This window comes from Panthera pardus, unplaced genomic scaffold (genome assembly GCF_024362965.1).
Source record: "Panthera pardus isolate Hobbes unplaced genomic scaffold, ASM2436296v1 HiC_scaffold_15, whole genome shotgun sequence".
NCBI classification, from domain to species: domain Eukaryota; kingdom Metazoa; phylum Chordata; class Mammalia; order Carnivora; family Felidae; genus Panthera; species Panthera pardus.
The window spans coordinates 24663266-24676596 of record NW_026526710.1 but is presented as its reverse complement, the minus strand read 5'-3'; the positions used below and the strand labels follow the sequence as shown (position 1 = coordinate 24676596).

At 47.1% G+C, this 13331-nt stretch overlaps 1 non-coding gene and 1 gene segment (V, D, J or C); one reads left to right on the top strand and one right to left on the bottom strand.

Annotated features, from left to right (window-relative positions):
- Nucleotides 1-13331, bottom strand: part of LOC128777126 (immunoglobulin lambda variable 1-40-like) — a 113483-nt gene that overhangs the window by 63478 nt on the left and 36674 nt on the right.
- Nucleotides 9178-9281, top strand: LOC128777134 (U6 spliceosomal RNA). The gene has a single exon (XR_008422333.1). It is a non-coding gene; the product is annotated as a U6 spliceosomal RNA (small nuclear RNA).

The following is a 13331-nucleotide window of genomic DNA, read 5'->3' as shown; positions in this document are numbered from 1 at the left end:
TTCTCTCCCCGTACTCCCGCTGGGATAGAGATCCCCCAGCCTCTCTTATCCCTTCCCTCACTCTGATGGGAACAGGGCCCATCATTCAGATTAGTCCCCATCCCTCCGGATTGCCCCAACCTCTCCATCAACCAGGAATCAATACCCTCTGCTTCAAAGTTGTATTTAAAGAGCATGGGACTGGTGAATTTCTTCTGTGGGGACATCTAGGGCCTTGGGAGAAAGGGGCTGCTGGGCCCCAGGCATCCCTGAGCAGGGGCACCTACTAAGCAGCCAGGTGCTTGGTCTCCAGCTCTGGGCGCTACCTTGTGGTGGAGGCACGTGCCCACAGCGCCACCTGCTGGCCCTGGAGCACATTGCACCAGGTGTGAAAGGCAAGGTCACCATCCTGCCTGAGGGAGGGGCAGGCCCTCCTTGACCAGCGCCACTTCCATTGCCCCTGCCTCAGAAATGGGAAAAATCCTTCATCCAGGGGCCTTTCACGAAGCTGCAACCTCCTCAAATCACGCGTCCCTTAGTTCCCTAGAACGGCCTCCTCAAATGCTGACCCTTCCTCATGGGTTACATTAGTGGAAAGGGGTAGCCCTGAGACCTGGCACCTGAAGGGAGATGTGTCCTGCTGTCAGCATATCAGAAAGACAGAGGCCTGGACCAGCCACAGCCCATGGTTTGGGAAGGCTGGGGAGCTCCTCCTCCCTCTGACCTCACTTTCCAGTGAGGCAGGGTCAGAAACCCGGCCCTGCCCCTGGATTCCTCTCCCGTCTACTTTTTGCGAGGATTCATCAACAAGGACCCCGGAGGAAGGGGTTGAGAAGATACTGCTCTGCACCTTTAGAAAGATAGAGGTCGGCTCCCTGAGACCCACCTCTTAGCACGCCTGTCCCAGTAGGACCTGGGGCTGGAGCCCTGACCTGAGGGGGATGGGTCTCCATGAAGAGAGCGGGGCCAGGGTGGAGTGGGGATACTGGTGTGAGGAGAGACTGAGGAATGAAGGGGGGGTGAGGGATGAGGCTCCCAGGAGCCCCCAAAAGTAATTTTGAGTGCTTGAGCTGAGGCTAGTGACAGAAAAAGAGGATTTCAGACTGTCCTCTGGCCTGTGGGGACCCTCCTGTCAGAAGGTGACAGGGACCATCCAGTAGATTGGAAGGTTCTTTGATGATGAGCTGTTCTGAAGAGGTGCTGTTGGAGAAGGCTGGAGACCTGTTCAGCTGCCTCTGACTGTCCCCAGCACCCTTCTTACGGAAAACATTCAGAAAGGCATAATGATTTCTACTCCTCTCTCTCTCTGTCTCTCTGTCTCTGTCTCTGTCTCTGTCTCTCTCTCTCTCTCTCTCTCTCTCACAAAGACATGTGGGCTGAATCAGCTGTGATGGGCATGTGTCCTGTAGCATTTCACACCATGAATGATGCTGACTTTTTTGTAAATGTAGCAGCTGTCTCACTTTTGTCCCCAAATTTTCACTTGTTCCATGAGTGCTGTGTGTAGTCACCTTCTTTCCTGTTCGAGGTGAAATGAACTGTTCATAGAATGTGTTTCATTGGGTGTTGATTTGTTAATCAGAATACATGTTTAATCTTAGATGGTTTCGATGATCTGAAAGACACTATTAACAGAATAATTATGTGGGTGTGTATACATTCACTTTTTTTAACTCTACATATTCACAACAGAGATACACTGTGGAAATAGCATGGTATGTCTTTCTGAATTTCTCAGTAACAGGCAGCCCTTCACACACACAACGACAGAGAAATTGCTCACAAGTTCACAGAGAGAGGTCACTAAGTACAGAGGCTTACCTCATACAACGAAGTAGTAGATGACATATAGAGATGATGAGAAAGGAATTTGCCAAATTTGATAATTTTTTGAGAGAAAAATCTGGGCTTTAAAATTCAATTTCCAATCATTTTCTCACCAACACGCTTTGAGGTATAATTAACAAATAAATAGTCTATATATAAGGTGTAAAATGTGATGGGCATGATCCCATCACCAGGGACACATGGCCCCTTCTGTGCAGGACGCTGTGTTCTTTCCTCTGATGTGATCTACTGGTGACCATGGCTCCCCTTCTCTGTCAACTCCCCATAGCACCGAGGGGAGAGACAGCCTTTCTGCAGGGATGGGAGGCCACGGGAAGGGACCTGGAAGACATTGCTAGTGGGTTATTCCAGGCGAACCTTCCTTGTCTGTCAACGTTCCCACACACTTGGGACTACTGTCATTCATAGAGATTTTTAACACAGTGAATCACTCCTAGGAATCTTGTCTGCAAGCACAGGACACAAGTCTGCAGGGAGCTGTGACAAATGATATTCTCTGTAGCATTTTACTTAAAACTCTAAATCCCTTGAGCAGGATGTGTTCCAGAAGAGCAGGACTTTGGTGGTGACCAAATGTTTAGGATCAACATTTCAAATGTAAGGTTTGAGAAAAATATAGTCCATATTAAAGAATGAGTGCCGTGGGAGCTAAAGAAAAATGACAGCAATTTGTGTGCTTGCATCTGAAAATATATCCACTTTTCATCATGATCTTGCCAGAAACATAGACTTCAACCAAAAATGAACAGATGAAACATTGATCCCGTTTGCCAAAATAAAGTAAACAGATGCTTTTAAATTAGGAAAATCCTAGGGGGCCCCTGGGTGGCTCAGTCAGGTGGGCGTCCGACTTCAGCTCAGGTCATGATCTCGTGGTTCGTGAGTTTAAGTCCCACATCGGGCTCTGTGCTGACAGCTCAGAGCCTGGAGCCTGCTTCGGATTCTGTGTCTCCCTCTCTCTCTGCTCCTCCCATCCTCTCCCTCTGTCCCTGTCTCTCTCAAAAATGAATAGACATTAAAAAATAATAAAAAAAATAAAAACATAAAAAAAGAGAAATTCTGGAATTCCACGCATCAGTCTCTGAACTGATTTGAGTCTGGGGAGAAAGAACCCCTGACCAGCCACGTGGCCAGCTCTGGGTGTGAGCAAGGTGCAAGGGGTCAGAGAAATTCCATCATGAGGAATTTATTTTCTGATTTCTAAGTCACATGAGACTACCTAAATTCCAGATCAAACCCCGTGGGTGAGTGTGAGCCTGGCCTGGCCCGGAAATGCTCGGTGGCAGGAACATCGGAATATTCTGGAGCTGGGCTGCAGCTGGAGGGGCTGGGCTTCAGGAAGAACGAGGCCATCACAGAGACTCAGTGGTGCCCAGTGACCCTGCTGACAGTGATTTCTTCTGAAAGGTCATCATTCAGCTGCCTGCCATCTTCACCCAAGCTCTGTAGTCACCCTGGATGTAATGGTGCTGAAGCAGGACCAAGGGATCCCTTTGTGCGTTCTTCCTCTGGGAGACTGTCCAGATCAAAGACTGTAAGACGCCTGGCTGGGAGACCCTGCAGCTTAAGCTTCTCTCTTGTTTGATGGGGACCCTGTGCCTGGCTCAGTGCACTTTCCATCACATTAGCCCACGTGTGTCGTAAATGAAGGGGCAAGTGAACTTGTGGAAAGTTATGTTTCCTTTAATGGATTTATAAACTAGTGACAACATGAAATTCTTTCCTTAAGAAATAATCTCAGAGTTTTCTCTGATTCTTCTGTAAAGCATGGCCTCAACCCTTCTTCCTCTGATCACTGCAGTGTAGGCTTTGTCTTCTTTAGGTGACTTCCCATTGGATTTCTAATAGTTTCCTTATATCTTCTAGACAGTGTGCCCTGGGACATAATGAGCCTGTCCTAACACTGCTTGCCAGCACATCTTTGCAAGCCCCAACCAGGGGATGACAGGGTCAGGGTGTGGACCCATCTGCCTTGATCCTGCCTGCGGGACTGCTGACCCCCTGCTCCGAGGCTGGGGTCCTGTATGGAGCTCAGCTTCAGCCTCCTTATCCGCCATGTCCTGTTGATCCCTTTTCCTCAGCAGGAAAGTGAGAAGGGTAGCCAAGTAGTCATTAACAATCTTTATTGTGTGAAAGAATGCTCTGGAAACATTTAAATCCAAACCAACTACAGAACCCCAGTTCTTGAAGTTCATGTTAACTTATCTAAAGGAAATTGTGATTTTCTGTGCTTCCCTAAAGGGGAACGTTTATAACACATGGGTAGCAATGAGAATAAGGGAACTGAGCTCAGCCTCGCATGGTGTTCTTGTAACAATTCTTTGCTCTTCCAACAGGAACATTGTGAGATGAGAGTAAGCAGATATGTGCATTCCTAGAACTATGAACAAGTCACCTGGGTCAGGGGTTGATCTTTCCCGGAATCAGGAGGTGGAAGTCATCCTTCATCAGAGACGGGTCCTCATGCTGTCCCAGCTGGTGGAGCCCCCTCCCTGAAATGTTGCCACACCTCCCACTTCTTTTTTCTCATCCCCATCCCCCTCCTTATTCCCTAAATCCTCCATGTCACAGGGGTCCTGACCCTCCTTCTCCACCCCACTGGCCAACGCTCGTCCAGGACCGGGTGACGTGGGCACCATCCACAGCCCTGCCTGGTCCCCACCTTCATGTTCCCCTCCTGCTCCTTCCTTGTATGCATAACACTGGGACCTCATCACAACACATCAGATTCTGGAGTACCCTGTCAACCGCTCCAATGCTCCGGTTCCACCCCACTGACTCCACCCATCCCCATGCTCCCAGGACATAGCTTTCCTATACATGTTTAGCTTCTGTGTCCTCTCTCTTCCCCCAAATACTGTCAATGCCCTGAGCATGGGGACCTTTCCTATGGTGTCCGCATGTGGTCCGCGTCCCTAGACTCAGGTTTCTCCCATAGTAGGTATTCTCCAAATGGTGTGGATCTTCACAGTCAATTATTCAGAGTCGACACACCTGGACACTGTGTCCCTGGCTCTCCCCTGACTCCCTGATATGGACTCAATTGTTTCCCCCCTCAAAACCCTATGTTGAAGCTCCAACCCTCAACGGTATGTATTTGGATATAAGTCACTGAAGGAAGTAATTAAGGTAAATGAAGTCGTAAATAAGGGTGATGGCCTAATCAAATGGTCTCTTCATAAAAAGAAGAAGAAAAAACAGAGTTGAGCACACACAGAAAATAGGCCACAGTGAGGATCCACAAGAATGCAGCCATCTGTAAGAAAGACCTCAGGAAAGCAAACCTACGAAGACCTTGGACTGGAGACCTCCAGTCTCCACACTGAGAAAATGTGCTTCTGTTGGTTAAGCCACACAGCCTGTGTTATTACATAATGGCAGCCCAAGCAGACTGACACATCTCTCCGTGGACTCTTTCCCCAGGACAACCTGTCCCAGAATCCAGAGATTTATGTTCAATTAGAGTAAAACAGACAATGTATTGTGGCCAAACGCAAGCTTGGGGGCAGAATTTGAGAAGATGATTCCCATTCTTTGTAGCAAGTTCCCGGTGGATGGATCCCAGACCCTAGCTTTTGACAAAACAAACAAAGGAAGCAACTATTGTGACAGAGGGGTCGGGGCTGCACAGGGATCCCCATCATTATGAGGACAGTAAGTTTTTGTCTCACCTCCCCGCAGACCTGGAACACTATGTCAGCACTGAGATGGTTCTCACAGGCCTGGAATAATAATCAGCCCCAGCCTCAGCATGAGGCCAGTGATGGTCAAGGAGCTTGGGCTGCAAGACCTTGAGCTCTAGAGTCAATCAGGGACTGCTGAGCATCAGTCGTCAATTGTTATCATAACATATGAGAAGTCTGAGGAGCATATTCATGGGAGCCGCTGGTACCAGTAAACGCAATAAACACAACCAATGTTGTCAGTGTTTCCAGTTCAGGAGATGGAGAACCTCTGACTCAGGGCCCCAGACACTGAGGGCGGCTGAGTCAGCACAGACTGGGCCCAGGACTCTGCAAGGGGGAGAGACAAAGGAAGGATGATGCTGGGTCTAGACACAAGAGGAGGATAAAGGGCCCAAGAGTCCTCCCTGGACCACTTCCCTGTCCCTGAATCCAGTTACCTATGCAGTGAGCAAGAAGGGTAAGGAGGAGAGGAATGTAGGGCATGGGGCAGATCGTCACTGTTTCTGCTTTCTGTGGCCACCCAGCTGAGCAGAGCCTCCCCTAATCTCTCCCTTCCCCTCTTCATCTGGGAGAGGGAGGGCCCATCCATGCAAATCAGACCCAAGTTCTCTGTCCCCTCACTGGCCCTGGGTCAGGTCCTTCCATCTGAGGATGTCAGGGGGGTGGTAGGGGAGTGCCTGGGTGGAGCCAGGAGTGGGGAGGCCCCAGCTGTGAGCTCTGAGCACAGGGCACAGGCAGTGCCAGGTGGCAAGTCCCAGCTCTGATCATCCCTGACCCCTCAGAAATGGAACCCATGCGCACCCTGGTCTCCAGGCCCAGACACAACATTGGGTGACATTGTGTTGATCTGAGTCCTGCATTACAGCCAGGCCAGGTTTCCGCTTATGTGGCCTCCCATCATTTCAGGACAGACTTTACATTCTACTCAGACTCCTCAGGGTGAGTGTGCGCATAGCTCTTTGGCTGTTCATGGCTCAGGATGGAGGGCACACACCTCACCATGGCCCGAAGCCCTGAGAGACCAGCTGTTTCTGTAGCTCACCGGGTCCCAGTCTATTCTAACATCCAGGTCCGATTTCTAAATGCTATGATCCTGTAATGCTGCACATGATTATTATACTTTTTTCTCACTCTTAGAAGGAGCCCTGATCTATGGGAGTGTAAACATGTATATATAGCGTCAAAATTAAAGAAAAATCTCCTTTAGAGTGTTGCTGGGAGACCAGTAGGGGAAACTCTCACGCCCACCACTCCTTAATTACAGATCAAACAAAAAAGATGTACCTTGCAAGCGATGCCAGTGGTGAAGGTGTCTTTGGTTAAGTTAGCAAAGTGACTTTTGCAAAGCAACTAAAGATAGGGGGCTGGTTGCCAGCAGTCACATTTGTGAGTAGAGGGTTGGAATTATCAATACCCCCTCCTGACCTGGGTGGGAGGGATTAGTTTGAATCTATTGCCAATGGCTGATGATTTAACCAATCATGAGTATGTAATGAAGTCTCCACTAAAACCCAGTAGGAAGGGCACCTGGGTGGCTCAGTTGGTTGAGCATCCAACTCTTGATTTTGGCTCAGGTCATGATCTCAGGGTCGTGGGATTGAGCCCTGCATCAGTCTCAGTGCTGAGCATGGAACCTGCTTAAGATTCTCCATCTCTCTCTCTCTCTCTCTCTCTCTCTCTCTCTGCCTCCCTCTCCCCCACTTGCATGTTTTTTCTTTCTAAAAAAAATTTTTTTAAAGGAGGGGCTTCATAGAGCTTCAAGATTGGTGACCAGGTGGAGATTTGGAGCCATATCAGGCTCACAGTGGACATGGAAGCTCCATGCCCTTCCCCCATACCTGGCCCTGTGTATCTCTTCCATCTGGATGCTCCTCAGTTATACCTTTTTATAATGAATCAGTAATCTTGTCAGAAAAAAAAAGACATTTCTTTGAATTGTGTGAACCACTCTAGCAAATTAATCAAATCCCTGTAGGAGGTGATTGGAAACTGCAACCCACTTCAAGTGGGCCCAAAGCTCAGGAAACACCCAATACTTGTGATTGGCACCCCAAACGGAGGGCATTCTTGCAGGACTGAGCCCTTGCCCTGTGGGATCTGTGTAATCTCCAGCACTGAGTGTCTTGTAGTGTGAATTGAGTTGACTTGTAGGGCACCCAGCTGATGTCCCAGTATGGCTTGCTGGTGTGGGGAAATCCCTTACCACACTGGAATTGGTGACCAGAATTTCAGGTGGTTGACTCCTTCCTGGGTTTTTCCATCATAGCCGGAACCATTTTAAATTTACATAAAAATTAGTTTTTCATATATCTCATGGAAAATCTCACTTTTCTAGAATTCAAAAGTAAACTATTCATGTGTGAGGTTATTTTGTCTAACTGCTGGATGGTGCTTCAAACATCACTCTTAAGTGCATTGCATGCATAGATTATTTTCTTGGATGCTAATACGTATCTTATTTTTTATTCTTATATCAGTATCACATTGGTTAAATTATTTTAGCTTTAACAAATGTCTCAGTATCCAACAATTTATGTCCTACTTCTTTGTCCATTCATTTGCAAAATGCTCTAGACTATTTCTGTCCTTAAAATTGTCCTTATAAATATTAGGGAAAAAGAAATCATTAAGCCAAACTACCAACAAGTTTATCTTTCTATTTATGCAAGTCCTTTTCTATCTTTTTGAAAGGATTTTTCATGTTTTCCTAGAGTTTATGCATTTTTTGTCAGGGATGGGCTGGAGTCTCTGTGGAATGTGTGGGTTCATAAAGTTGCCGCTGTGTGTTGGCAGGGAAGAAGGGGCTGCCACCATTCCTTGGTTCCCAGGGGCACCTTCTCTTCTGAGCCATGGGGAGACTTGCTGAGCCTGAAGTTTGCCTCCAGTGCTGACTAGTGAACGGCATGGTCAGGAAGAGATTCTAGAACAGGTCTGAAGTCCTGCGCGTGCCGTGCCTGGCACAGGCAGATTCCACAGGACATTCCTAACTATGGTCCTCACATCCCTCAGTCTCTCCATTCTAGTGTCTCTGAGAGAATTATCTTCCTGAGCAAGGATTTTCTGCTGTGTTCACGTGAGCAGGCTGAGCCTACAATTTCAACAATAGCTCAGACTAAAGCTCCTTAAAGTCAATGCTTCCTGGAGAGTTTCAGAGCCTAGGCTCCTGGTAATGTGATAGAAACAGTAGAGACCATGAAAAGGAGCTCAACATCCCTACTCATTAGGGAAATGAAGATCAAAACCACTTACATACCACTTCAGCTTTATGAAGAGATGGTCATCTGAAACCTCATGTATGCTAGTGGGAATGCAATCCTTTGCAGCCACATTGGAGAACAGTCTGGCACTTTATTCAGAAGTGTATAATAAAGTCACGATAGGGCCCAGGAATTCAGCTATTAGGTATCAAACCAAAAGAAACTAAAATATATGTCCACACAAACAGCTTGTATAGGAGTGTTTATGGCAGCAATATGCATAATAGACAGAAGGTGTCAATGACACAAATGTCCATCAGCTGATAAATAGATAATGAACATATGGTGCATCCATACAGTGAAATACTAGTCACCAATTTAAAAAAGTGAACTACAGAGCCAGATATAACTAGATGGACCTCAAAAACATATTACACCTAAGATTCAGCAACAGAAGGCAATCACACGTTTGTTTTGACAGCCTATGCAATAAAATTGGAACCTTCCAGATAGATTAGCATGGGCTCCACACAAGGATGATAGGCAATTAAGTGAAGCATTCCATACATTTACAGATGGTGATGTTCCCACAGCAATGTGCATGCACCTAATGTGGGTGAATGGGGCACTTAAAATGGCACATGTTCAGTGTTTCAGTGCACATGAAATGCCCACAATAAATCACTGCAGACAGAATGGAATTTGTGGCTACAAAGGGCGGAGTGCAGTGGCGACAGTGACTTCACTGCTGGTAGGTCCAAGGTTTCTCTGCAGGCGATGGAAATGTGGTAAATTCAGTCATGATAGAGGTTGTCCAACTGTGTAACTATACTAAAGACCATGGAATTGTACACTGTAAATGAATGAACTTTGTGGCATGCAAATTATCTCAATAGCTTTGTTTTGCTTTGTTTTTAGAAAAAAACAATACGAGGGAGAACAACTGTGACCGACCTTTTAAGGTCGTTCTGTGCTCAGAGCAGACCCTCACACCTTCTAGGGTGTCCGTGGTCTCCCTGTTTGTTTGTCACAGGCAATAATGGGGGTGACCACGAGGGGCAGGGGCAGGTTTTTGTCTTAGGTCCCCATGGGCCTGTAGCACTGTGTCAGCATTGATGCTTTCATCCCACACTGAGCAGTAATAATCAGCCTCGTCCTTAGGCTGCGGGCCCAAAATGGACAGAGAGGCTGTGTTCCCAGAGTGGGAGCCAGAGATCTGGAACTGTGAGAGCCTACTTGTCCTGAGCATCACAGTTTTGGGGCCACCGTGAGAAATCTGTTGGTACCAGCCCACATGATTTGTTCCAACATTGTAACTGTTTCCAGTGCAGGTGAGGGTGACCTTCTGTCCCACAGACCCTGATGTGTATGCTTCCTATGTCAGTGGAGACTGTTCCCAGGACCCTGTAACAGAGCAGTGGAGACACAGACAGGGGAGTCTCAAGGAAGAAGAAGAAGAAAAAAACAGAAGAAGAAGAAGGAGAAGGAGAGGACAAAGTGGAAGAAGTAGTCAACCTGTAGTTAGCACTGCAGGATGGAGTGGATTGACTGTGGGGCCCAAGAAGGTTGGATCTCATGTTCCTGAGCCTGGGTCACTGGAGGAGCACTACGACGTTTGGGTTGTGTTGGTCAGTGATGTCTGGCTTCATTATGGATTGGAAACAAGTGCTGATGAGGTAGCATGATGTGGAGACAAAAAAGGAACCTTGGTCCCAGGGTACATGGTTGAGTCAATGATTTGGCTCAACTCTGGTTGAGTCCAGAGATTTGAGGAGATATCCCGGTAGTGATGTGTCAAAATCATGTCATTCTGTCCACTGCTGTTGCTCCTTCGGGGGGCAGTAGAGAGTGCATTTCTGTCCTGGGGTCTCTGTCCCTGATGGAGGCTGGATCAGCAGGGAGAGGTGTGGAGATCTGTGAGCACAGGGCAGGGTCAACACTTCAGAGAGTGGGGCTAGAGTAGGATCCCTGCTGGAGCTCAGGAAGCATTCATCTGGGTGGTAAGTAAGAACAGGGAGGACTAGGGGCATTCAGTCTGTGGTGGCCACGATCTGACACCTTGATCCTTAAGTCGCCAACGAGGGCACACCTGCCTCACACTTCTTACTCCATTCCACACCCTGAGGAATTGGGTCTGTGATGGTTAAATTACGTGTAGCTTGTGTAGGCCATGAGAGCCAGATGTTTGGTCTAACATGATTTTAGTAGTTTCTGCGAATATATATTTCACATGATATTAAGAAGTAAATGAGTAGGGGCACCTGGGTGGCTCAGTCAGTTAAGCAACTGACTCTTGATTTCAGATCAGGTCATGATCTCACGGTTCATAAGATTGAACTCTGCATTGGGGTCTGAGCTGAAAGCATGAAGCCTGATTGGGATTCTCTCTTCCCTTCTCTCACTGCCTCCCCCCACCCCACTGTGCTCTCTCTCTTCTCAAATAAAGGAATAAATTTTAAAAAATGGAATTAAGTCAGTAGACTTTTATTAAAGCCAATTACCATCCATAATGTGAATGTGCCTCATCCAATCAGTCGAAGGCCTTGATGTAGAAAAGACTGACCTTGCACAGAAAGAAGGGATTCTGGGAACACATTGCCCTCAGAACAAAACTACAACGTCTACACTTCCTCTCCTGGGTCTGTGGCCTTCCAGCCCACACTGTGGATTTTGGACTTGCCAACCACTACAACAATGGATAAGATTCCTTAAAATAAATATCTCAGAGAGATTGATATGCACACATAGACATGCACATATACATACATTATATTATACATACATACACACATGCATCTTATTGGTTCTGTTTCTCAGGAGAACCCTAACTCATGTGCAGTCCTTTATCCAAATCTCAGTCTTATTCTTTGATTTTTTCTAGCCCTTTGCATGGTTCAGTTCTACAGAGGGATCAAGACAGCTGATCAGGCAATGCTAAGTCTGTGCTCTAGGTCCTGCAAAGACCTTGAGAAATCATGATCACAAAGTGATCACAGGTGTCAGGTGGTGGGGAAGTGACCACCATTGAAGTTTCTTGCAACTCTTCACCTTCTTTCTACCTCTGGGAAGAGAAGGTCATCATGTGAGTAATATACTTTTTGTTTCTTTTTTTTAAAAAAATTTTTCAATGTTTATTTATTATTGAGAGAGAGAGACACAGAGTGTGAGCAGGGGAGGGATAGAGAGAGGGGGAGACACAGAATCTGAAGCAGGCTCCAGGCTCTGAGCTGTCAGCACAGAGCCTGACACGGTGCTTGAACTCACGATCTGTGAGATCATGACCTGAGCCGAAGTCAGTCGCCTAACCAACTGAGCCATCCAGGCCCCCCTATACTTTCTGCTTTCTAACTCTCATGTGAATGCCTACATTTCATATCAACACCTCGTGCCTGGGAGTGAGTGTGTGTTGGTCTGGAATTGATCAGGTGCATGGACATCAGAATGGTCATGGGATTGAGCTATGATTTTATGAGATGGAAACAACCTGGCCCATATCCCCTGCCCAGATGCCAGTGTCCATAGTCCATGTCCCAACTTGAATAACAAAGAGGGTAGAGGGAAGAAGAGGTGGCAGGCACGGCCATATTTGGTGAAACTTATCATTTTCTTCTCCTATTTGAACCCCAAATCCCCAGCCATGTGATTAGTCAGTGACTAAGCCCAGTTCCAACCAGATAGCCACTGTATACCCAAGCCACTTGGACAATCCCCTCCCTGGTCACCATGATGATTTCAGGGGAGATGGTGGAGTGATCTGGTCCAGGCAACTTGAAAACCGAAGTTTCTGGTCAATGGGTCATGGAGGGCAAATCTCTCGTCCAGAGGGTGTGTTGTATGGACCTCATTCTGGGACTGCAGGGACATTTGTCCCAATCTGGGAAGTCAGCCTGAGACACAGTATGTTTTACTTCTGTTTCTTCTCTCTACTTCCAGACACTGTCAGTTCCCTGAGCAGGTGTGCCCTCCATGTGTTTCCTTTGCTGTGTCATGACCCCTTAGACCCAAGTCTGCCATGTAGCAAGGGTTCAGTAAAGGGTGTGAATGCATACCATTGGAAGAGTGGACTATCCTAAGCCAGACACAGCTGGACTCTGAGTCCTGGTTCTGTCCTGACCCCTTGATAAGGACTGAACTGTGTGCCTTCAAAACCCTATGTGGAAATCCTAACCCACATTGTGATGTTTGCAGATAAGGCATTGAAGCATGTAATTATGGATTAACGAGGTCATATGGGTGGTGTCCTAAAACATAGGGATGATGTCTTTATAAGAAGAGGTAGAGACACCAGAGGAGAAAACACAAACAAGGCCATGTGAGCACCCAGGAAGAACGCCACCATCTGCAAGCCAAAGAGAGAGACCTCAGGAGAAATCAAAGCTGGCAACACCTTGAACTTGGACATTCAGCATCCAGAACTGTGAGAAATTCAATATCTTTTGGATTAGCCACACAGTCTACGGTTATGTTATGGTAGCCCTAGCAGACAGGCACAAGCCTCAGGGACTCTGTCCCCAGGGCAATATCCCAGCGTACAGGAATTTCTGCTCAGTTTGCATGAAACAGAAAATGTGTACCTGCAAGACAGGCTGCAGAGACACAATTGAGAGGACAAGGACACATA